The 26,333-nt window shown below is 46.0% G+C and overlaps 1 pseudogene; it reads right to left on the bottom strand.

The window, feature by feature from the left end:
* Positions 1-22,958, bottom strand: part of LOC128406103 (inositol polyphosphate 5-phosphatase OCRL-like) — a 58,647-nt pseudogene extending 35,689 nt beyond the window's left edge.
* Between the last annotated feature and the right edge of the window lie 3,375 nt (positions 22,959-26,333).

Here is a 26,333-nt window from a genome sequence, read left to right as displayed (position 1 = left end):
TTTCGAACACTTCCCTCCACCGGTTGCTGTTTCCGGTTTCTAAGTACTCCTCCTCATCGGAGTCTATTCCTTCTTCCAACTCCGATCCCCTGAATCCTTCCAGTTCCTCCTCCTCGTCGGTGGTGCCAAAGTACTCCCTCCGGAACCTCGCTACTGACTGAGGTTTCCTGGGGAACCTTTGGTGGAACGTTTCGATCAAGATCTCGTCATTGATCTCCTCTGCCGTCACCCAGGCGTTTTCCGACTCCGGTTCCCCTTCCCACGCGACCAAATACTCCACCTGATTACCCTTCCACCTGGAGTCGATGATCTCCGCCACATGGTTGCTGCTTTCCCTTTCTTCTAAGACTGGCCCCCGTGTGGAGACCCCTTCACCTTCCCCCCTATACGGTGACAGTAATGACCTGTGGAATACTGGGTGCAGTTTCATGTGGTTCGGTAACCGGAGTCTGAAAGCCACTGGGTTGACCTGTTGAATGACCTCAAATGGTCCCAATCTTTTGGGTCTCAATTTCTTGCAACCCCCCTTGAACGGCAACCCTTGGGTTGACAGCCACACCTGACTCCCCACCCTAATGGTTTCACCTTCCCTTCTGCTCTTGTCTGCCTGCCTCTTATATTCTTCTTTGGCCCTTTCTAAGTTGAGTTGGAGTTGACGATGGATCGCTTCCATTTCTTCTACAAAATGTTCGGCGGCCGGGACACTCCATCTCTCCCCTCCTCCCCCTGGAAACGCCCTGGGGTGGCACCCATAATTAGCCAAAAAGGGGCTCATCCCGGTGGACACATTCTCCGCATTATTGTAGGCAAATTCCGCTAGCGCCAACTTTTCGACCCAATCGTTCTCTCTGTTGGTCGGAGCTAAACAATATAAATTGAGAGCATTTGCAGATGACCTGGTACTTACATTACAAGAGCCAGAAGCTAGTACGAAAAGAGTTTTGGAATTAATCCAAGAGTTTGGTCAAGTGGCAGGATTCAAATTGAATAAGTTAAAGACTAAGGTATTGGAGAAAAATCTAACACTGTTTGAAAAAGAAAGGTTTCAGAATGTGACAGGGTTAACTGTGGTTAAAAAAGTGAAATATTTGGGGATAAATATGACAGCTAAGAATGTGAATTTATTTAAAGATAACTATGAAAAAACTTGGATAGAAGTGAAAAAAGATCTGGAGATTTGGTCAAATTTGAAGCTTTCCTTGTTAGGTCGAATTGCGGCTATAAAAATGAATGTATTGCCAAGAATGTTGTTTTTGTTCCAAACATTGCAAATAATGGATAAGACGGATTGTTTCAAGAAGTGGCAAAAAGATATATCTAAATTTGTCTGGCAGGGCAAGAAGCCCAGAATAAAATTTAAGATACTAACGGATGCAAAGGAAAGGGGGGGATTTGCCCTGCCAGACTTCAAACTTTACTATGAAGCGGCAGCTTTCTGCTGGCTAAGAGACTGGCTACTTCTTGAAAATACAGATATCTTGGATCTAGAAGGTTTTAATAATATCTTTGGGTGGCATGCATATTTGTGGTATGACAAGGTTAAAGCACACAAAGGTTTTAAAAACCATATTGTCAGAAAAGCACTACTTAATGTCTGGACTAGATATAAAGATTTGTTGGAAAACAAAACCCCAAGGTGGTTGTCGCCAATGGAAGCTAAGGCAGTTAAAAAGCTAAATATGGAGTCTAAATGGCCAAGATATTGGGAAATTCTGGAAAAGGAAGGGGACAGACTGAGATTGCAGAGTTTTGAGAAATTAAAAGGGAAAGTGAGAGATTGGCTGCACTATCATCAAATAAATGAAGTGTTTAAAATGGACAGTAAAATTGGCTTCCAGGTGGAAAAATCAAAATTGGAGACTGAACTGTTAGAATCCAGCACTAGAAATTTGTCAAAAATGTATAATTTGCTGCTGAAATGGAATACGCAGGATGAAACGGTTAAATCAAGTATGATTAAATGGGCTCAGGACATTGGTCATAACATTATGTTTGCTGACTGGGAGAAGTTGTGGACCACCGGGATGAAATTTACGGCATGTAATGCCTTAAGAGAAAATATTATGAAGATGATCTATAGGTGGTACATAACCCCAGTCAAGCTCGCAAAGATTTACCATTTGCCTGACAATAAATGTTGGAAATGTAAGGAAAAGGAAGGCACATTCTTTCACCTCTGGTGGACGTGCCCGAAGATTAAGGCATTCTGGGAAATGATCTATAATGAACTGAAAAAGGTATTTAAATATACCTTCCTTAAGAAACCAGAGGCCTTTCTCTTGGGTATTGTCGGTCAAGGGGTGTTAAAGACGGATATAACTTTTTTTATGTATGCTACAACAGCAGCAAGAATACTCATTGCAAAGTACTGGAAGACACAAGATCTACCCACCCTGGAAGAATGGCAGATGAAGGTGATTGACTACATGGGCTTGGCAGAGATGACGAGCAGAATCCGAAATCAGGGAAGAGAAGCAGCGGAAGAAGAATGGAAAAAATTTAAGGACTATTTAAAGAAATATTACAAAATTTATGAAAGTTAAAATGATGCTGGATTAGAAAATAAATGGTTACTATTAGTAATGGATAAGATAAGGAGAATAAGTAAGATCAAACTAAATTGAAATAAGGGAAGATTTGCTGAATAAATGATTAGAAATTGGAATACAGAACAGGGAGGCATGAGGAAGTCGGAGAAGTAAGGTATAAGAGAATAAGATATGAAATTGTACTTGTTTTTTTATGTTTGTTTGTTGTGTCTACTGTATTGTATTGTTATGTTTTTGTTGTTATAAAAAAAATCCTTTAATAAAAAAAATTAAAAAAAAATCGTTCTCTCTGTCATTGACATAACACCTCAGGTATTGTTGGAGGATACCGTTTGCTCTCTCCGCCTGCCCATTGGTCTCAGGGTGCCTGGCAGTCAAAAAATTGACCTCTACGTGCAGTAAGCTCATAAGTTTCCTCCAGAACCTGGACGTGAACTGTTTCCCTCTGTCGGAGACCACCCTCAAGGGGGCGCCATGCAGCCTAAAAATATGTTCTACAAACAATTTCGCTGTCTCTTCCGCCGTGACTGCATGTGAGCAAGCTACAAAGTGGCCCATCTTAGTTAACAGGTCTACTACGACCAGTATGGCGGTTTTCCCCTGGGATTTCGGCAGATCAGTCATAAAATCTATCGATACCGCCTCCCACGGTCGTTCTGGTGTGGGTAACGGTTCTAATAACCCCGCCGGCGCCCGCCTTTCTCCTTTGGCTCTCTGGCATTGGTCACACCCTCTTACATACTCCCGTACATCCTCCCTCACCTTGGGCCACCAAAATTCCCTGGTCACCAACCACATGGTCTTGTGTTGCCCAAAATGCCCCGCTGTGGGGTTGTCGTGCAGCTGTTTGAGTACTCTCCCCCTCAATTCCCCTTCGGGTATATATAGTGCCCCTTTGTAATACAATACCCCGTTTCTTTCTTCAAAACCTCCGGGGTCTTCTCCCTCTCTCCTTAAACCTCTGAGCTTATTCTGGGCGTATTCATCATTCACCGTTCCCTCTACCAGTTCCCTTTGCCCCACCCAGGCCGCCCCACACACCCAGCGGTCCTCTGGGATGATATGTCTTTCTTCAGGTGCTCCCTCCCCCTCCAAATATTCAGGTTTGCGTGAGAGAGCGTCCGCTCTGACGTTTTCTGGACCTGGCACATAGCAAATTTCAAAATGGAATTTGGAGAACTCCTGGGCCCACCTCACTTGTCGTTGGTTGAGCACTCGTGCCGTTCTCCAATACTCCAAATTCTTGTGGTCCGTACACACTTGCACCTTATGTTGTGCACCAATTAGTAAGTGTCTCCATCTCCGGAACGCTTCGTGAATGGCGAGTAGTTCTCGGTCATATACGGTGTAGTTCCTCTCGGATTTGTTTAGCTTACGCGAGAAGAAGGCACACGGTCTCCACTCCGACTTATTCTTCCCCGGCTGAAGAAGCACCGCCCCCACCGCCCGGTCTGATGCATCAGTTTCCACTCTCATGGGTTTTTGTAAATCCACATGCAGGAGCTGTTCTTCCGAAGCGAATGCCCTTTTCAATTCCTCAAATGCTTGCTCCGCCTCCGCCGTCCAAACAAATTTCTTCTTGCTGCTGAGACAGTCCGTGATGGGAGCCGTTAAGTGGGCAAAGTTCTTGATGAACTTACGGTAAAAGTTCCCAAACCCTAAGAATCTTTGCACATCTTTTTTCGTTTTCGGTGTCTTCCATTCCAGCACCGCCTGGACCTTGCCTGGATCCATGGCTAATCCCTTGTCTGACAAGCGGTACCCCAGGAATTCCACCTCCTTGGTGTGAAACTGACACTTCTCCAATTTCACCCACAGCTGGTTTGCTTGCAGTTGGCTCAGCACTTCCCTGACATCCTTTACATGCTGCTCCTCATTCTCTGAATATATTAACACGTCATCTAGGAAGGCCACGCAATTCTTGTAGAGCAGAGGTCCCAGGACGTGGTTCATGAACGATTGAAAACATGCTGAGCCTGATTGTAATCCGAAGGGCATAACTAAATATTCAAAAGCCCCCAAAGGGGTGAACATGGTGGTTTTCCATTCATCCCCTTTCCTTATCCGTATCAGGTTGTATGCCCCTCTCAGGTCCAGTTTAGTGAATATCTTTCCCTTCCTCACCCTGGTCAAAATGTCATCAATTCTGGGCATGGGGAAAGCCACTGGTTCTGACACTGCATTTAGGGCCCTAAAGTCCACTACAAGTCTCGGTTTATCCGTGTGTTTTTTTGTCCACAAAAAACACTGGGCTGCCCCCCACCGCTCTGGACTCTCTGATGAAGCCTCTCTTCAGGTTTTTATCAATAAACTCCCTTAACTCCTGCATTTCCCTGTCTGACATGGCGTACAGCTTGCCCACTGGGAGCTGGGCCCCAGGGACTAGATTGATTTGGCAGTCAAAGGCTCTATGCGGTGGTAGTTTATCTGCTTCCCTTTCGCTGAAGACCTTGCTCAGGTCAGCGTATTGTTTGGGCACCTTCCCTTTGTCCGTTACTTCCGTCCCTGCTAGAAAGGCTTTTGCCCCTTCCGGCGCCTTTCCCTTTTTGCAGTGTTCCAGGCAATGTGCTGACCCAAAGGAGACCACTCTCTGATGCCAGCCCACCTGCAGGGGGTTACTTAAAGGGAATATCTGTATCTGGTGTTCAGCTGCAAACTCCTTACTCATAAAATTACAGGAGCTGCCTGAGTCCAATAGCGCCTTTGTCTTTAGTGGGTGTCCGTTTGCCAGCTCTAGCAACACCTCTATCACTAGGGCTGGTCTTGGAGGTTCCGGCGTGGGCACTTTTACTGCTCCATGGCCTGGCTGCTGTGCCCTGACGGTGGCAGCCAGGCGTTGGCTTTTACTTGCTCCTGGACTCCCTCCTCCTTTCCCCCAACAGCTCCCGCCATCCCTTGCCATTCCTTTCTTTGCGGGCAGACTCTGGCAAAGTGACCTGGCTGCTGGCAGAGATAACATTTCTTGGTGCTCTTCCCCTCCTTCTTCCGCCCTTCACTGGGATTTGAAACTGCGCGCGCGCGCGCTGTTCCAATTTCCATCGGCTCTCCTGGCGGGAAATTTGGCTCCGGAATCTCTGGAATGCGGAAATCCCTCCAACGCTCTCCTTTCCCTTCCCGCTTCTCCAAGGCTCTCGCCTCCTGGCGCGCTCCAATGGTCAGCGCTGATTTGGTCAGCTGGTCCATAGACTCCGCCCTGGGCACCCGGGAAAGTTCGTCTTTCACCGCCGAAGAAAGCCCCTCTTCAAAAAGCATTTGAATGGGTTCCGCCGATAGGTCCCACCCCAATTTATGTATCAGCATGGTAAACTCAGTCCAGTACTCACAAACCGATCGGCTCCCCTGTTTACAAGCCATCAATTGTCTGCGCACCACTCCCTGCTCAATCTCGCTGGAAAACATCAAATCCATGGCGCGAAAAAACTTCCTCGTGTCCTTCAGCATTTCATTATTCCCTGCCATCAGGGGTCTAACCCAGTCTCTCGCCCCCCCTTCGAGATGGCCAACCACAAACGCCACTCGCGATTCCTCGTTGGGAAAGTCGTCAAACTGCAGATTGAGAGCATACTGCATCTCTGTCCTAAAGGCTTGATAGTTCCTGGGGTCCCCCCCAAACTTCTGCACCAATCCTGGCATCTTTCTTGCTAGTGGGGCGCCTTTTGCCTTTTCTGCATCCTGCGCCCTCCTTTCCTCTAGCCTCGCCGTTTGCAGCGCTAGCTGGACCTCCAACACCCGGTACCTTTCTTCCAGGCTTGGACCCTCTCCAGCTCCTCCTGCTCCTCCGGTTCCGGCTGGGTTGCTCATGATGCCTCTCTGCATAAGCTGCTTTCAGGGTCTGTCCGATTGCTGTGATGGGATGGTGAGCTGCTTGTGCATAAAGTCCTAGTCCATCAGAGTTTGGCTAAGTCCACAAACCTCTGTCTGTGACGCAGCTCCTTAAGCATGGCTCCATCAGTCGCTTGTAGAATCGGACAGTGGGCGTTTACGGAACTTCTTCCAGCATAAAAGTTCCTTAACGGAAACGCGTCTTCTGGATTCTCGGCGTGACAGTTTCCGGCGAGGAGTGGGTGTCCCTATGGGCGGTCCTGAAACCTCCCCACTATTTTCGCTGGAAGTGTCTCTGAGCCCTCCCTCCGACTCACTTTCCCTTGGAGCTCCTCCTCTCCCCCTGCTGGTTCCCTCCTCAGCTGATAAGTCTCTCTCAGCCTCTGTGAGCCCTTTCACCTCCTGTTTCTCCGATGGCAGTTCCCTGACAGCTTATAAAGAGATTTTGGACAGAAAAAGCTATTTTTGGTGGAAAGTGTGCTTGGTTAAAGAACAAAGGGGAGCTACTAGGACTATATTTGTTACTACTGAAATTGAAATTGAAACTGTGTCCCCCTAGAGGAGATTTGCTGCAATAAGCTTTGTGCTACAAAATAACAGAGCCTGGAAAATTCCCTTTCAAAACAAAGTAACCAAGCGTGAGACTGACCTTGGATTGTTGTATGCGAGTGATATGGCAGATGAGAAGGGAAAAATAGAACAAACGGAAGAAAAAAAGCTTAGATCTGGGAAACAATATAAAACCAACATTGCACAGCAGAGAAGGGCCTCAACATCTGGTCCAGCGGGCTCATCAGGAGTTACAGTTCTACAGCAAAGACCAAAAGTTATGTCATCTCAAGATCCAATCGCCCAGGCATTAAGTAAAATTAATACATCACTGGAATTCTTAGCTAAACAAGTTGCAGAGACAAATAAGCAAGTAGCGGAGGCCTCAGCAAAAATTGACTTGAATACTACAAGCATAAATGAATTGGGGAAAAAGGTGAACTCTAATACACAATCTATTGAGAAGCTTATAGAGGAATCAGCCTCCACCAGGAAATTAGCTGAAGAAGCAAAAGAAATTGCAACTGCTACCCAGGAGAGGTTTCCACCGGTATATAAGAAACTTGAGGACCATGACCTGACCCTGTCCATGTGGGAACTTCAAGGGAAAGAGAAGAATTTGAGACTTCGGGCGGTACCAGAAGAGGAACAAGACAACTTGGTGGACTTTCTTATGAAAGAATTTACTGAATTTTGGCAAAAGGACTTGGGAAAGGAAGAAATTAAGATAGTGAGTGCTTTTAGGATTGGTAGGAAACAAAGAAAGAATAAAGCAAGGGACTGCCTGATCTCGTTAAGATCAAAAGAAGAAAGAGATAAAATTCTCAATTTACAGTATCAAAGACGTTTGGAAATTGGAGACTCTTTCGTGGAAATTTTTAGGGATATCCCTAAACTCATTTTGGATGTCAGGGCCCATTACAGAGATCTGGTGGACCTACTGAAAGGAAATAGAATTCCTTTTAGATGGGAATTTCCTCAAGGCCTATCCTTTAAACTTAAAGGAAGGAAAATAAGAATAAGGACTGTGGAGGATAAAGACAAATTTCTTAATGAACAAGGCGAGAACCTGCAGAAGGGAGTGATTGGAGAGGACCCAACTGACTCACAAGGAACTTTGGATGTAGCAAATTTATCATATGGACTTGCTGAACCAGGGAAAGACACACCACCGACTGAGGAAGAAGAGCAACTCGGGGCAGTAGGAGGGAAGAACAAATAATTTACCATGGCTCTGCAACTTCTAAGCTGGAATTGTAATGGGATCAATTCCCCTCGAAAGAGGAAAAGTGTTTTCCATATATTAAGGAAAGAACAATTGGATTTGATTTGTCTACAGGAAACACATGTAATGAGGTCACACAGGAAGCTGCTCATCAATAAGAGATTGGGACAAGAATTTATTTCATCGGACAAGGTTAAAAAAAGAGGAGTTGTGATATATGCAAAGGAGAAACTTTTACCGAAACAAATTTTTAAAGATGAACAAGGAAGATATCTGGCTATTGAAATTCAACTTCAAGGAGAAAAATTCCTGATTGTAGGGGTGTATGCACCGAATGAGGGGAAATCTGAATTTTTTAAGAAGTTGCATGAGGTTCTTTTGGACTATATGGATTATAATATAATCTTAATGGGAGATATGAATGGAGTTGTCTCCACAAATATGGACAAGGCACAAAGACAAGTAATCACCAAAGATGGGAGATTACCAAAGACCTTTTTTGAACTGACTGACAATATGGACCTGATTGACATTTGGAGAACTAAGAACCCTCTAGAGAGAGAGGGAACTTTTTTCTCTGAAGCAAAAATGACCTGGACTAGAATTGACCAAATTTGGATTACTAGAGGAATGGCACCGAAGATAAAAAAGGTAGAAATCTGCCCTAAAACATGCTCCGACCATAATGCAGTAAAGATGGAAATGAAACAAATGACACCCGGCTCCTTTAGATGGAGGATGAATGACACCTTATTTAGAGATGAAGAAGTATACAAAAAGGCCCAAAAAACTTTGAGAGACTATTTTGAAGTGAATTTGGCCACTAATGTTGAAAAAAGAGTAATATGGGATGCTAGTAAAGCCGTGATGAGAGGGTTTCTGATTCAACAGAATGCAATAAAGAAGAGAAGTGGAAATGAGAAAAAGGATAAAATTCTGGAGAAAATAAAAGAAGGAGAGAAGAAACTGAGAGCAAAGCCAAAGTCACAGGAGATTTTGAAAGAAATAAAGCTACTTCAGGTACAATATATGGAATTGATGAACCAGGAAATAGAATGGAAAATTAAACAAATGAGACAGAAGACATTTGAATCAGCAAACAAATGTGGGAAACTACTAGCATGGCAACTGAAAAAAAGACAAAAACTAAATACAATTACAAATCTGGAAGTGGAAGGAAAAGACATACATAACCCAAATGAGATTAGAAATTGCTTCCAGAAATATTTTAAACAACTTTATGCACAAGGGCCACAGAACAAAATGGATATAGACCGATTTTTGAAGACAAATGGATTACAAGAAATTTCACAAGAAAGTAAACTCATGCTGAACTGTAAGATAACCGACCAGGAGATAGAAGGTGCCATTCTAAATATGCAAGTGGGCAAGTCTCCAGGACCGGACGGGTTGTCTTCCTGCTACTACAGACTGTTGAAAGAGTGGCTATTGCAACCATTGAAGGAAGTTTGTAATGAAATTTTGGAGGGGAAAAGGGCACCAGAATCGTGGAAAGAGGCCTACATTACACTAATACCAAAAACAGAGACTGAAAAGACTCAACTTAGGAACTACCGTCCCGTATCCCTATTAAATGTGGATTACAAAATCTTTGCTGACATTTTAGCTAAGAGATTGAAAAAAGTACTGATTGAGGAGATTCATAAGGACCAGGCGGGCTTTCTTCCGGGTAGACATCTTTCGGATAATCTAAGGAATATAATTGACATTTTGGAGAAGTTAGAAGTGAACATAAACACTAAGGCTGTTTTGATATTTGTGGACGCGGAGAAAGCCTTTGACAACATTTCTTGGAACTTTATGAAAAAGAACCTACAGGGTATGGGGGTAGGCCATGGTTTTGAGAATGGTATTGGTGCAATATATTCAGAACAAACGGCTAAACTAATTGTAAATAATGTGGTTACAGAACAGTTTAAGATAGAAAAAGGGACACGACAGGGATGCCCAATCTCCCCTCTGCTTTTTATCTCGGTCCTGGAGGTTTTGCTGAACATGATTAGAAGGGACCAGATGGTTAAAGGTATACAGGTCGGAGCCAAACAGTTTAAATTAAGAGCGTTTGCAGATGATCTAGTTTTGACATTACAGGAGCCAGAATCTAGTACTAAAAGAGTTTTAGAACTAATTCAAGAATTTGGTCAGGTGGCAGGATTTAAATTGAATAAGTTAAAAACCAAAGTTCTTGAGAAAAATTTAACACCAATAGAGAGAGAAAAGTTCCAAAATGAAACAGGCCTGACTGTGGTTAAGAAAGTGAAATATTTGGGGATTAATATGACAGATAAAAATGGGAATTTGTTCAAAGACAATTATGAAAAATGTTGGGCTGAAGTGAAAAAAGATTTAGAAATTTGGTCAAATTTGAAGCTTTCCTTGTTGGGTCGAATTGCAGCTATAAAGATGAATGTATTGCCTAAAATGTTGTTTTTGTTTCAAACTTTGCAAATTTTGGACAAAATGGATTGTTTCAAGAAGTGGCAGAAAGACATTTCTAAATTTGTCTGGCAGGGCAAGAAGCCTAGAATAAAATTTAAGATATTAACTGATGCAAAGGAAAGAGGTGGATTTGCCCTGCCAGACCTGAAACTTTATTATGAATCAGCAGCATTTTGCTGGTTGAAAGATTGGCTGCTTCTTGAAAACACAGACATTTTGGATCTTGAAGGTTTTAACAATGTTTTTGGGTGGCATGCATATTTGTGGTACGACAAGGTGAAAGCACATAAAGCTTTTAAAAATCATATTGTCAGGAGAGCACTGTTTAATGTTTGGACTAGATATAAAGATCTACTGGAAAATAAAACTCCAAGGTGGTTGTCACCAATAGAGGCTAAGGCTCAGAGAAAACTTAACATGGAGGCTAAATGGCCAAAATATTGGGAAATCTTGGAACTAGAAGGGGACAGATTGAAACTGCAGAGTTTTGAGAAATTGAAAGATAAAGTGCGAGATTGGCTTCATTATTACCAAATAATGGAGGTTTATAATTTGGACAAGAAAGTTGCTTTCCAGGTGGACAAATCAAAATTGGAAACAGAATTGCTAGAATCCAAAACTAAGACCTTGTCAAAAATGTATAACTTGCTGCTGAAATGGAATACTCAGGATGAGACGGTTAAATCTGTAATGATTAAATGGGCACAAGACGTTGGACATAATATTATGTTTGCTGACTGGGAACAGTTGTGGACCACCGGGATTAAATTCACGGCATGTAATGCCTTAAGAGAGAATATTATGAAAATGATATATAGGTGGTACATGACCCCAGTCAAGCTTGCAAAAATCTATCATTTGCCCGACAATAAATGTTGGAAATGTAAGGAAAATGAAGGTACATTCTTTCACCTTTGGTGGACGTGTCCCAGGATTAAGGCGTTCTGGGAAATGATATATAATGAATTGAAAAAGGTATTTAAATATACCTTCTTGAAGAAACCAGAGGCCTTTCTCTTGGGCATGGTCGGCCAAGTGGTGCCAAAGAAGGACAGAACTTTTTTTATGTATGCTACAACAGCAGCAAGAATACTCATCGCAAAGTATTGGAAGACGCAAGATCTACCCACTCTGGAAGAATGGCAGATGAAATTGATTGACTGTATGGGACTGGCAGAATTGACGAGCAGAATCCGTGACCAGGGAGAAGAGTCGGCTGAAGAAGATTGGAAAAAATTCAAGGACTATTTGCAGAAATATTGTAAAATTAAGGAAAGTTAGATGGTGTTGGATTGAAATTGAGAGGTTTCTAGCTGCAATGATATATAAGAACATAGATGGGGGGGGGAAAAGGGTTTGAAAAATAAGGTAATGTTACAAGCTGTAATGCTTTAAATGAAGGATTTGCTGAACAAATAATCTTAATTGGGATACAAGAAGGAGAAGTATGAGGAGGTCTGAGAAATTTGTTATTTAAAAGTATGGTTTATGAATTTTATGCCTTTGTTTAATGTTTCTGTTTGTTTTGTTTGCTTGTTTGTTTAAAAAATTGGAAAACTTAATAAATATTCTTTAAAAAAAAAAAAAGAAGAGTGGAGAATGGAAGCCTAGGGATTTAACAGAGCCAAAACCTGCCCACTCCTTGCACCGGAAGTCCTTGGCCAAGGAGGAGCTCTGTGGAAAGGGGCCTGGTTGTTGGTCAGGGCCTGCCCAGATTCGAGGAGGTGCCACATGGCAGGCAACTAAAAACCCTGAATAGACGATAGCCCTGGCCAGGGCAGGGGTTACCCCTGTGAGGAAGAGGGAGCTCCTTTTCAATTCCATGTGGCTTCGGTAGCTGAGCTGATTCACGCTGCCTCCTCTCCAGAGGATTGGCTCACACCATGCTGGCACACGGCACTTCCCACTGCAAGGAGACAGTTGGACTGGCTGAGGCAACACACAAGGCTCACGCAGTCAAACTTTGGCTCCACACACGGCCTGTGATCTTGACCACGGTCCGGAGCTGGAGATGATGGGGCTTGGGAGTCCAACTTCTGAAGGGGCGGACCTTGCAGGTGTGCAGGCATGTTGCCTCATGGAGAGAGTTGTCAGGAAATCAAAAGCTGCCTTCGACCAGGTCAGAATGAATTTCTGACCTCCCCCAGTTTGGATTCCTACATTGCAGGGGGTTGGACTAGATGACCCTCGTGATCCCTTCCAACCCCACAATTCATTAATTAAGTCTACTCTGGCTGGCAGCAGCTCTCTGTGGCCCAATCCTTTTTCAGGTGGAGGTGCCATAGAGTTTCAACTTGAGACTCTGCATACAAAGCATATGGCACACCACCAAATGATGATCCTTCCCCAAAGCAAGGGGCCCCGTTATTCTTGTTCAGACACTATTTTTTCAGTGATCCAAAAGACCCTTTCTGGCACCTGAAATGCTGCCCAAAGGAGCCTGCCGTTTTCCGGCTTCGTCACTACATGTTCCGCCTGTCCTTTTGATTTCCCCATTACCACAGCAAGAGCAATGAAACTAGCAGGCCTAGGTGGCTTCTGACAGTTGTCAAGAACCACAAGAATATGCCAAATCCTGGATGCAGATAGGTAGCCGTGTTGGTCTGCCATAGTCAAAACAAAAAAAAATTTCCCTTCCAGTAGCACCTTAAAGACCAACTAAGTTAGTTCTTGGTATGAGCTTTCGTGTGCATGCATGTGTATCTGAAGAAGTGTGCATGCACACGAAAGCTCATACCAAGAACTAACTTAGTTGGTCTTTAAGGTGCTACTGGAAGGAAAAATTTTTTTTGTTAAATCCTGGATGGTGAGGCTCAATGGCTACTAGCCATAATGGCCACCGAACATACTCCACCAAGAGAAGCAGTATGGCTTGGAGGAGGGGAGCGTGCTGTTGCATCTCATTGGCCAATGTGAGAACAGGATGCTGGGCCAGATGGACCAATGGCCTGATCCAGCAGGGCTGCTCTCATGTTCTTATGCCCTGGCAGACTCATCTTGAGAGAGCACCAAGTCTCATTCCCAGACTTCCTTGACACAAACAGGATTCTCTGCTTATACACGCCATGAAACAGAGGATGCTGGTTATCAGGACAAATGTGGGGGAAAGGCTGCTTGTGGAAAAGGAGCCAAAACATTTCCAGAGACTTTGAGCAGGGATGGCTTGAGGAAGACAACATATCACAGCCTTGCATTTCACAACTCGCCTAGCAGCCTTTGGCAACCCGGAATTCCATGCAAGCAAAGTGAGCAGGTGAAGGAGAGCTGGATCTCTCTCTTCCTCCGTGGCTTGGTGTCCATTCTGGCTGCAGAGGAAAGGAAGTCCGCCCAGCCCTCAACTCTAGCCCTCCTCCAACAGCTTGCTTAGCAGAAAGCCATTTGTTACTAGCCTGCTGAGGAGGATGGAAAGGCAGGACACTACTAGCATCTCAGCAGACTAGGAAAAACAAACAAGCCTTGCAGAAGAATGATTGAGAGGACTTACTTACAAAGGCTCAACTATCAAGCAGGATCTGTTTTAGAGTCGAATTTGTACGTCGGGATGAACTTGATCTCTCCCTCTGTGAAATCAGCAAAAGCTGTCTTTTGGGTACGCTGAATGTTTAGCTAAAGCCAAAAAGAAACCGCTTATCAGCAGAGAAGCAAAAGACCCCCTGTTGCCTGACAATGGAGTCTATTAACAGCCACTGTTGTGCTGGAAGACCAAGGTGAAGTACTAGTAGGTTAAAGCTAAAGGTAAAGGGACCCCTGGTTGGACAGTGTTCTCGAAGCTACAAACATGAGTCTGACCAAACTGCGGGAGGCAGTGGAAGACAGGAGGGCCTGGCGTGCTCTGGTCCATGGGGTCACGAAGAGGCGGACACGACTAAATGACTAAACAATAACAACAACAAAGGGACCCCTGACCATTAGGTCCAGTTGTGACCGACTCTGGGGTTGCGGCGCTCATCTCGCTTTATTGGCCAAGGGAGCCGGCGTACATGTGGCCAGCAGGACTAAGCTGCTTCTGGCGAACCAGAACAGCACACAGAAACGGCGTTTACCTTCCCGCCGGAGCGGTACCTATTGATCTACTTGCACTTGGACGTGCTTTCGAACTGCTAGGTTGGCAGGAGCAGGGACCGAGCAAGGGAAGCTCACCCCGTCGCGGGGATTCGAACCGCCGACCTTCTGATCGTCAAGCCCTAGCCTCTGTGGTTTAACCCAGAGTGCCACCCGCGTCTCTACTAGTAGGTTAGCCAAGTGCAAAAAAAGGGGTATACCTGCTGAAATCCTATCTTATACACACTTATTAAAGGTACAGGATGCTTGTGCATTTTTGCCCCATGTCATCTTAAATTACTTTGCTGCATCACACGACAGGAAAATCCTTCCATTGCATCCGCTAGCTCTCGCCCGGCACAACATTTTAGAATAATTAGGTTGATAATGTCCTTAGGAGGACAACCAAATTTAAGCACAAATTCGACCCACAGCTGTGAGGCATTCGCGAGCTTTTTTGCGGAGAAAGTCCTGTTGCTCCGCCATGACCTCCCTGCCAATTTAGATACAGTGACTGAACTGGAGGCCCCTCGACTGTCTTCGGGTTCAGTGTTGGACCATTTCAATCGGCTACTCCCTGCTGATGTGGATAGATTCCTCCAAGCTGGTAGGCCCACCACCTGCCTCCTCGATCCGTGCCCGTCTTGGCTGATTAGGGCGTGTCCAGATGTTGCACGGACCCCCCTGGTTGAAATTATCAATTTGTCCCTTGGCATGAGGACATCCCCAGGGGACCCGAAGGAAGCAGTGGTATGTCTGCTCTTAAAGAAAAACTTCACTAGATCCTTTAGACCTATCCAATTACCGGCCAGTTTCAAATCTTCCATATCTGGGTAAGGTAATTGAGAGAGCGGTTGCTGATCAGCTTGGTAGGTTTCTGGAGGAAACATCGGCTTTAGGTCCATTTCAGTCCGGGTTCCGTCCTGGTTTCGGGACCGAGACGGCTCTGGTTGCCCTAACAGATGATCTACGTAGACAACTGGATCGAGGCGGGTCAGGACTGCTGCTTCTTTTAGATTTGTCAGCAGCCTTTGACATGGTCAATCATGATCTTCTGGACCACCGCCTTGCCGACGTGGGGATACAGGGTATAGCCCGTAAATGGCTATGCTTTTTTATCTATGGTCGGGGACAGAGGGTGGCGCTAGGGAGGGAGATGTTGTCATGCCACTCCTTGGTGTGTGGAGTGCCGCAGGGCGCAATTCTCTCCCCGATGCTTTTTAACATCTTTATGCCCCCCCTTGCCCAGATTGTCCGAAGCTTTGGGCTGTGCTGTCACCAATATGTTGATGACACTTAGCTCTACCTGCTGATGGATGGCCGCACCGACTCGGCCCCGGACACACTGAGCAGATGCTTGGAAGCTGTGGCTGGATGGTTTCGTGGGAGCTGATTGAAACTAAATCCTTCGAAGACAGAGGTCCTATGGCTGGGTTGGGATGGCATGGGGATGAGGGACCAACTCCCTTCTCTTGCGGGGGCCCAATTAGTGCCATTGCCTTCTATTAAGAGTTTGGGTATAATCCTTGACACCTCCTTTTCCATGGAGGCGCAGGTTACAGCAACAGCCAAGGCGACATTTTTCCACCTTCGCCGCATCAAGCAGTTGGTCCCTTACCTTTCCCGCCCCGACCTGGCCACAGTGATCCATGCGACGGTCACCTCCAGGCTTGACTACTGTAATTTGCTCTACATGGGGCTGCCCTTGAAGTTGTCCCAGAAACTCCAGCGGGTGCAGAATGCTGCAGTGAGGCTCCTCACGGGGTCTCTGCCATGGGAGCATATTCACCCAGTGCTTTTCTAGCTGCACTGGCTTCCGGTGGAGTACAGGGTCAGATTTAAGGTGCTGGTTTTGACCTTTAAAGCCCTTCACGGCTTAAGACCTTTTTTTAAAAATATCTTTTTAAAAAGAAGTCAGCGCTCTCCATCCATGGCATGCGGCTTCACTCAGCAGGGGAAGCAGTCGACTCACAGCACCACAGCCTCATCACAGGAGGAGAAAGGAAAAAGAAAGAGGGGGAGGGAATCAAATTGGCTCCAAGCCAAAGGCCAGGCGGAACAACTCTGTCTTACAGGCCGTGCAGAAAGAAATCAGATCCCGCAGGGCCCTGGTCTCATGAGAAAGAGCGTTCCACCAAGCTGGAGCCAGTGTTGAAAAGGCCCTGGCTCTGGTTGAAGCTAATCTAACTTCCTTAGGGCCTGGGACCACTAGGGTGTTGCTATTTATAGACCTTAAGGTCCAGTGTGGGGCATACTGGGAGAGGCGGTCCTGTAGGTCTTAAGCCGCGGGACTTCCGGGTTAGCGCCATCGCCTAATGGCGGATTCCCTCCGAGCTCCGGAGGGAATCGGCTCAGCAGGGGTCGGGTTCTGCCGCGGCGGCGACGCGGGGACCCTCAGAAACCACAGGCGCTGAAGCCTGTGGACCTGCTGACTCGGCGGGCACCATTTGCGCCCCCCCGACCCGCGAAGGAGCCTTTTTAAAGGCTTCGGAACGGGGGACGGAGAGCGGTGCGGTGCTGAGAGTCGACTGCTTCCCCTACTGAGTGAAGCCGCATGCCATGGACGGAGAGCGCTGACTTCTTTCTCTGAACATTTGGACTAAAAGTAACAACCCGTGAGTAATACAGAAATTGGACTTAAAAAGGGAAAAATTTTCTTGGGAATTAGGCACGACCGGGGAAGGCGCAAAGAGGAAGTCCGTCTACCCGCCTTGTAAACATCTTAAAGCAAGGATTTGATAACTAAGGTTGAGAGAACACCTTTCTCTTTAGTGAATAAAAGCAAGTAACTCCACGTTTTGGCAATATAAGTGATTTTGCTGGAGGATAAGAGCTAATATTGAGAGCGGAATTGTCACCCCTCCCCCAGGACCCGGGAGCGATCGGTGAGAGAGCCTGCTGAAGAGATATAGAAGACTTTGACAGCTGTCAAACTAGCTGTCAAAGTTGGGGAAAAAGGAGAACTTTGTTTCTGTTGTCTTTGCTGGTTATATTTGTTACAATTTGGTAATAAATTGTTAAAAATAAAGAAGAAAAGGCTAATTTGACTTTTGGGTTGGAACTGGAAGATACTAAGAAACCAGAACTCCTCTAGAGGGGGTTCAGGGACATTACAAGAATGGCTGTAAGTGGAAAAATACTGGCTGAACTGGAGAGGACTTTTTTTCTCTTGGGAAAGTTACAAGAACAAAGTGATGTTTTGGCTACAAATGTTACAATATTGAATGAAACAGTAAATAAAACTACTGAGCCTGGGAGGGATTTGACTCAAGTCTTTGCAGCTGAACAAAAAGTTTTTGCAGCTGAATTAAAAATCTCTGCAGCTGAACAAGAAAAGAAATCTGAGAAATTTGAGAATGTGAGGAAAGAGATATATGATGATTTGAAGGAAAAGGAAGGAGGAGCTATAATGTCACAGATGATTAAGGAGAGCCAGAGGCCTGTTAAGATGGATACAAAGGAAAATAAGAACAGGATGATGAAAATTTGGTTTGAATTGAAGAATGGAGAATGGAGAGATCTCCTCATGTGGAGATCTGAAGACCTATGGATTACAAACCTGGCTAAAGTGGAAACTGGAGCTTTTGGGACATTTGGACTTAAGAGAAGCAAGAAACAAGATTTCGGCTCCACTTTTAAATATGGAGGTCTGGCTGGAAGAAACATGGACCTTATTAGGACAGAGCTTCTTCGAGATTTGGTGTCTAATACAAAGGACTATCAAAAAAACCGGCAGAGAGGAATTGAGAGAGAATTAAGAGCCTCGGACGTGAGGTCACCAGGCTGACAGCAGATAGACTGATGGACATTTGTTGGGGTTCGGAACCGGGAAAGGGGGGGGGCTTTGGGAATCCAAAGGGTGTACAATTATACTCTGTTTCTTTTTATTCTGTTTTGCTACTAATATAAAAATGGGGAATTCGTGGAAGGGAATTGGGGTCGACCTTAGAAAAAGATTTTTAAGAATAAGTACTGATGTATAAAGACTGAGGTTTATAAGTTAAAATTGGTTAACTAAAATGAATTAAATATAATAAGGTAAAATTTGAGGACAAGAACTTGCTGAGCTAAAAATTGGAACTGGAATACAAGAAGGGGAGGTGTGGGGAAGTCAAGGAAATATGTTATTGAAAGTAAGGAATGTAAATTTTATGTGTTTTTAATTGTTTTTTTGTTTTTTCTCTATTTTTTGAAAACTTCAATAAATATCTATATTTTAAAAAAAACATACAATTCCCATCATCCCTGATTACTGGCCATGATGGCTGGAGCCAACAGGAACTGCAGCTCGGTAACATCTGGCAGACCACAGGTTAGCCATACCTACAATAGACAATGTTATATGTACCAATAATCCATACAAACTGTTAACAACCACCAGAATACACCCCCGACACTAGGAGCAACTGCAAAACCATCCTTTTGCATCCTACGTTGGCTCCCAGGACGTTTCTGAGCACAATTCTCAGTGTTGGCGCCAACCTTTAAAGCCCTAAATGGCCTCAGCCCTGAAAGAGTGCCTCCATCCCCATTGTTCAGCCCAGGCATCAGGGTCCAGCACCGAGGGCCTTCTGGCGGTCTCCTCACTGTGAGAAGCGAAGTTACAGGGAACCAGGCAGAGGGCCTTCTGAGTAGTGGCACCTGCCCTGTGGGACACCCTCCCGTCAGATGTCAAGGAGATAAGTAACTATACAGCCTTTAGGGAAGTTTTTAATGTTTTATGATGGTTTTGCATATGTTGGAAGTCTGAGGCTGCCCCCCCTTCCCTTCCTTGCAGCATCCTCCTCAAAGGGCTAAGGCATGACTACGCTCACAGAGTTGAAATCCACCGTAAGGTGCAGCAATCAGGCCTCTGTTTCAACACAAAATACCAATGATCCTTATGCCAAGTGGGAGAAAGGTCGTCAACATGATGAACACACAAACCTTGGAGAGAAAAATGTAAAACAAAAAGCATCAGCAATTTAATTGGACTTAATGGAAGTCTCTGCTGATAAGAACATGTGAGCAACGCAGATTTTCCAGACAGATGCAAAACCTAGAGCAGGAAACCTTAGACCTTTAGATATTGCTGGACAGCAGCTATGCTGGGGCTGATGGGAGTCCAACAACATCTGGAGCGTGTGCTGAGCTAGGAAAGCCCTCTAACTGGGAAATTGCAGAGCAGTCCTACTTATTCCAAGGCAACCCTCCAACTTAATTGGGACTTGCTTCTAATTCAGGTTGCACAAACCTGCAACCTTAAAAAGCATTTGTAGAAGTCGCAGTCACCCTATGTTATAGCTACACTTTGCTCCTAACTGTCTGAAAGTGGTTTCTCTAGCCTAGGCTGGGGTATCCCAGACAAAGGAAATAAACAGGGCAATATCCTAAACCACCACATATAACACAAAGATGTCTCTCACCTGGTCGTAGGTCAGAAGTCTCTGAAGCTCATTTTTAGTGATCAGATGACAATGCTGGAAAAAAGCAAAGAAACCACAGCTACAGGCTAGCTCACGGGGTCGGGGGGTGGGGGGCAACCTGCTGCCACTTCCTGCAATATGTAGTAAGACTGATAACTAGGATTGGGCAGTATGATCATATTAGGCTAGTGCTCTGTGAACTAGACTGGCTCTTGAACTGCTTCCAGGCCCAATTCAGAGCATCCCATTTGGCCTTTCAAGTGTTTCAAGGTTTGGGAAAAGGGTACCAGAAGAAGGCCCACTTATGTTTGCACTGCCTCTCCACTGACTAGAATCCCTTTCCCAGGGAACTCCTGCTCTTTCAAGCATGGCAGGGCCTTTTCAGTCATGGCACCCGACCTTTCAGAATAATCTCCCAAAGAGGTTCACCTGGCCCCTGCTTTGATGTCCTTTCAGCAAAGACTTTTAGAATTTCCCCTGGTTCTTTAATTCATGGGCAGGGCGCTTGTGGCCCTCCAAACCCTGCTGTAGTACACAGGAACATAGGAAGCTACCTTATATTGAGGCAGACCATTGACCCATCAAGCTCAGGACTGACTACATGGACTGGCAGCAGCTTTCAGGCAGAGATCATGCCCAGCCCGATCTGCACACACTGGTGACTGAGCCGGGAACCTTCTCCATGCAAAATGGCCGCTCTGCTTTCGCGTTACTGCCCTTAACAAACTGCAACTCCTACCCCGATCACTGGAGAAGTTGCCCACATTTGCTATAATCTAATCTAATACATCTCTGCCACTCGGTTTATGTTGCTCTCTACTGGCTGCTCTAGTAGAAACCTTAGTGGTGCAGCTGCAGCAGCAGGGATCGCCGACACTGCACCCTCCTGGTGTTGCTGAAGTGGAACTCTCATGAGCCCCAGCCAGCAAGGCCAATTCTTAGCGATTATGGGAATTTTGGTCTATCAACATTTGGAGAGCACTATGCTGCCTGCCATAAAGAAGGCTGATCACCAAAGAATTGATGCTTTTGAATTCTGGTGCCGGAGGAGACTCTTGAAAGTCCCATGGACTGCAAGAAGATGAAACCTATCCATTCTGAAGGAAATCAGCCCTGAGTGCTCACTAGAAGGACAGATCCTGAAGCTGAGGCTCCAATACATTGGCCACCTCATGAGAAGAGAAGACTCCCTGGAAAAGACTCTGATGTTGGGAAAGATGGAGGGCGCAAGGAGAAGGGGGCGACAGAGGACGAGATGGTTGGACAGTGTTCTTGAAGCTATCTGCATGAGTTTGACCAAACTGCGGGAGGCAGTGGAAGACAGGAGTGCCTGGCGTGCTCTGGTCCAGGGGGTCACGAAGAGGCGGACACGACTAAACGACTAAACAACAACAAATGCTGCCTACCCTGAGCTACACACAGGCAGGAAAGTTACAGAAACATGACTCAATTTGCTTCTCCAGATAGCAGAGACCAACAAGTTACATCCTTGTAATCCTGGTTTCGGCGCTCAAAGTCTTCCACGTGGGCAGCAAGGTGGGAATTGACCATGCAGAAGCTGGTATTGTTGCAGACAAACCTCGTGGCCACACACCCCTTGTTACCCTGCAGGGGCGGAGCAAAGATGGCTGTTAGTGAGCAAGCAGGAAAGAGGGGGAAACTGGTTGGCAGAGATTAGAAAAACAGATAGACAGACAGAAAGATCGACGTAGGGAATTCCGCTGTCAGGGTCTACTCCCCATCTTCCCCATGATGCCTGTGCCCACTGTCTCCCTCATCGCTTCCTTGATGCGGCTGAGCTGGTCCTTCCTGACAAAGATGAGCACCAGGTGCACCTAGAAGATGCAAGGTACTGGGATGTCTACCAGCTCTGTTCAAGACTGTGAGCAAGAGGAGGTGTTGGAAACTGAAGAGGCAGGAGGGCAGGGAGATTCTGTGGCAAACAGCAGCCCAGAATCCGAGGCAGAAGTGGAGGCTGGAGGCGGGGGTCAAGAGGCAGAGATCAGGCAGGCTGCTGCAGAAGCCAGGGGGTCTCCCCATCCTGCTGCGATCAGCTCCCCTCCCTGCTGGTCTCCCAGAAGACAGAGAAATTAAGAGGAGGGAGCAAAGACAGGCAAGGTGTCAGAGTCTCAGGTTGCTTGGGAAGGACCAGGGGGAGGAGGAGACTTCAGAGAGTGGTGGGAGGGTAGCAACCTTCAGCCTTCACAACTACCTCACTGGGGAAGACCTGTTGGGAAAGGTTTCTGTGATCACGAGGCCTGCACGGTTTGGGTTTCTTTGAATAAAGAATGTTGGCTTCTTTTGAATAAAACACCACTGACACCAGGTGTTTTTTCTTGCTGACCTCCTCCTCCTCCTCCTCCTCCTCCTCCTCCTCCTCCTCCTCACTCCAGCTCCTGACAGCTGTCTGGCTGCTGAAGAAATGGGTGGGGTTGGACTTACTTTCTTGTACTTGGATTTGGAACGCAAAGCCTTTTCCACAGCTGTCAGCCACTCTTGCTCCTTTGTCGAGTCCAAGTAGAAGAAAGCCTCTGTGCTCAGGTCCAGCTCCTGGAACCAAATGCCCAAGTGCCAAAGAGAAGGATGTGGAACTGCAGGAATAGGACTCCAATCAGGACAGACGTGCTGGTTAAATATGCAAAGACAACAGGAGTGTGCAAGGGCAGGCAAGATCAGGACCAAGAACAAACAAGTAATACCAGCCACTTCTTCCTCAGATTAGCTATTCGGGGGCCCAAAGGAGCTTTGCTAATGAAAGAAAAGAAAAAAAGTGTTTTCCTTGTATTTTTTAAGATGTGTCAGCCAGCCTGATATCTAAGCACTATCCCAGTAGCCACAGGCAACCACAAATTCTTTGAAGGCAAGTGAGTTGGTTGATCTCTCCATTCTTCCTTCACCTGGCAACATGGTTTCCAGGCTGGCTTTCCGGGAGCAGAAAACCACCTCTCAGGGACTTCCGGGTTGGTGCCTCCGGCAATGGCGGAGTTCCTCTGATCGGGAGGAACTTGCCCTGTGGGAATTTGGGTCTGTACCGCCACGGTGAAGGCGGAGACCCGTAAAAATCACAGGCGGGAGAAGCTTGTGAACGTGGGATTCAGCCGGCAGCTTTTGCGCCTCCCCTACTTGCGGGGAAACCCGGTTTCGGGGATCCGGAGCGACGTGGGGTGAGCGGCGCGGTGCTTCGAATCGTCTGCTTTTTCCATGGAGCGAAGCCGCATAGCTGTTGCTGGAGAGTGCTGACTTTTTCTTGTGGACAATTGGACTCTAAAGTAATTACCCGTGAGTAGAGCTGAAGCGGGGGAATTGGATTTTTAAACGTTTAATTTGGCATCGAAACGGGGAGGTTCAACACAGGAAGTCCGCCTCCCCCTTTTGTAAATAAATTAAAGCAATGAGTCTGCAAGCTGAAGTCTTGGAAACCCTTTTGTAAAAAGACTAAAATCTCCATCGGCAAAGAACTAAACCCCCCCCCCCTTTTTGGAGACAGGAGAAGAGGGGGGGAAGTGGTGGACTGAATATGACTGTAGGAGAGAGTCAAGAGAGTTAAAATACCGCCGCTCAGACCCTGGAAACGGGCTGCTAGCAGGATCGATGTCTTTTGGAATGTTCATTGACAGCGTTTAGAACGTTCATTGACAGGTAGCAAAATAAGAGAATACATTGTTCCTACTGTTCCCGGCTGCTTTTAAAGAGGAGTAAAAGTAACTGAAAACTCAAACTAACTTTGGATTATTGGAACATTGTTTAAAAATTACTGACTAATACAAATAGAAACTGTTTCCCCTAGTGGAAGTTTTTGAAATTGGTTGTTCCATAGGAGCTGGGCTAGGGGAATTTCCAGCTGCAAGATAAGAAGTGTGAGACTCTGGGATTGACCTTGAGTCTCTTAAGTGTTATGGCAAATGGAAAGGAAAAAATAGACAAAATGTCAACAGAAGAGGCCTTAGTAGTCGCATTATTGAAAATAAACGATTCGCTGGAACAGCTTCACAAGAAAACAGATTTGATGAATGTGAAAGTAATTGCTGCAAATATTAAAATAGACTTAATGGTAGAAAGTTTAAATAATCTGGGACAAAAGGTGAATACCAATACAGAAACCATCCAGAAATTGATACAGGAATCTACTCTGATACGGCAAACTGCGGATGAAGTTAAGGAGAAAACCCTTGCTGCTGAATTTAAAGCAATTCAACTGGAGAGAGAGAGAGTTCCATCCATACAAGGACAACTTGATGAACATAAGCTGACATTTGTTATGATTGAACTTAAAGAAAAACAGATGAATTTGAGGATCAGAGCCCTACTTGAGGAAAAAGAAAGTTTGACTGAGTTCCAGGAGGAGACAGGACTAACATCGGTGGAGAAAGAGAGGTTTTTGGGGGTTAGTATGACCGCCAGAAATGTGAGTTTATTCAAGGACAACTGTGAAGGACGTTGGATTGAAGAGAAGGGGGATTTGGAAATATGGCCAAATTTGAAGCTGTTCTTGTTGGGTCGAGTTGCTGTGGTGGGAATGAGGGTTGCTGTGTTCTCGGGGATGTTGCTTTTGTTTCAAACATTGCAATCTTTGGATGGGATGGATTGTTCCAGGAGGTGGCAGAGGGACGTCTCTAGATTTGTTTGGCAGGGCAGGAAGCCTCGAGTAAAATTTAAGATATTGACGGATGCCAAAGAAGGAGGTGGACCTGCCCTGCCAGACCCCTAAACTTTGTTGTGAACCATCTGCTTTTTGCTGGCTGAGAGAATGGTTGCTGCTTGAAAGCACTGAAGGGTTGGACAATGGCAGATGAAGTTGATGGACTATATGGAATTGGCGGAAATGACTGGCAAGATCCGAGACCAGGGAGAAGAGTCGGGGGAAGAAGACTGGAAAAAGTTTAAAAACTATTTATAGAAATATGGTAAAATTAATGAATGTTAGAAGAATGTTGGAATGAAGCTATATGGCTTTAGTAGAAATGTTATAAGGAATTAAGTATAAATAGTGTCAGGGAACTGCCATCGGATTTATTAACTGCAGTCTGATTTATTACCCACACAAGCAGCAGTTTCCCCCCGCTGTGTAAACTCTGCTAAAAAGGCCAAAGAGGCTGGGAAGAGATTATTACCGGCACGGACAGCAGTGACGCAGCTAAGAAGGGTGCCAGACGCCATTGGGCTCCATAGAGAATGTTAGAGCCGATGCTCTCTCCCGGAAGCCAGAGTACATGGAAGGAGAGGGACCGCTGGAAGCCCGACACGTGTTCCCCGAGGACAGATGGGTGTGTGGGGGAGTGTTGGTTGGGAAACGGGAACTGGCCAGTCTCACCAGGGACGACGAGTTCGCCCAAACTAAAATCAGGGCACTACGGGAAGGAAGGGAAAACCAGGGAGAATTTGAGGAAAAGGAAGGGGTACTGTACTATAAGGGAGCGCTGTACGTACCGGGGGAGACATTGAGGGGAAGGGTACTCAAACAACTCCACGACAACCCAACAGCAGGGCACTTTGGTCAGCACAAGACCATGCTGCTTGTCACCAGGCAGTTCTGGTGGCCAAGGGTGAGGGAAGATGTTCGGGAGTACGTACGGGGGTGCGACCGCTGCCAGAGGGCAAAGGGGGAGAGGGCGGCACCTGCAGGGCTACTGGAACCCTTACCTACACTGGGAAGACCCTGGGAGGTGGTCTCCATAGATTTTATGACTGATTTGCCCAAATCAAGAGGGAAGACAGCAGTCATGGTAGTAGTCAACCTACTGACAAAAATGTGCCATTTTATAGCTTGCTCGCATGCGGTGACGGCAGAGGAAACGGACAGATTTTTTGTAGATCACATATTCAGGTTGCATGGGGCTCCCTCGAGGGTCATCTCAGATCGCGGGAAACAATTTACTTCAAGGTTCTGGAGGAAGCTCATGAGCTTGCTGCAGGTCGAGGTGGGGTTCTCGACAGCGAGACACCCGGAAACCAACAGACAAGCGGAACGAGCGAACAGTATACTCCAGCAATACCTACGCTGCTATGTCAGCGAGAGACAGAACGATTGGGTAGAGAAACTAGCGCTGGCTGAATTTGCATACAACAACGCTGAACACGTGTCCACGGGAATGAGCCCGTTCATGGCCAATTATGGGTGTCACCCCTGGGCCTTCCCGGGGAGAGGGGAGGAAGGGTGGAGCGTACCTGCAGCAGAGCAGTTTGTGGAAGAAATGGAGGCCTTGCACCAGCAACTCCAGATGAATTTGGAGAGGGCCAAAGAAATTTACAAGAGGCAGGCAGACAAGCACCGTCGGGAAGGGG

This window comes from Podarcis raffonei, chromosome W (assembly GCF_027172205.1).
Source record: "Podarcis raffonei isolate rPodRaf1 chromosome W, rPodRaf1.pri, whole genome shotgun sequence".
NCBI lineage: Eukaryota > Metazoa > Chordata > Lepidosauria > Squamata > Lacertidae > Podarcis > Podarcis raffonei.
Note: the sequence above shows the minus strand (reverse complement) of the source record. Positions and strands in the feature narration are given on the sequence as shown.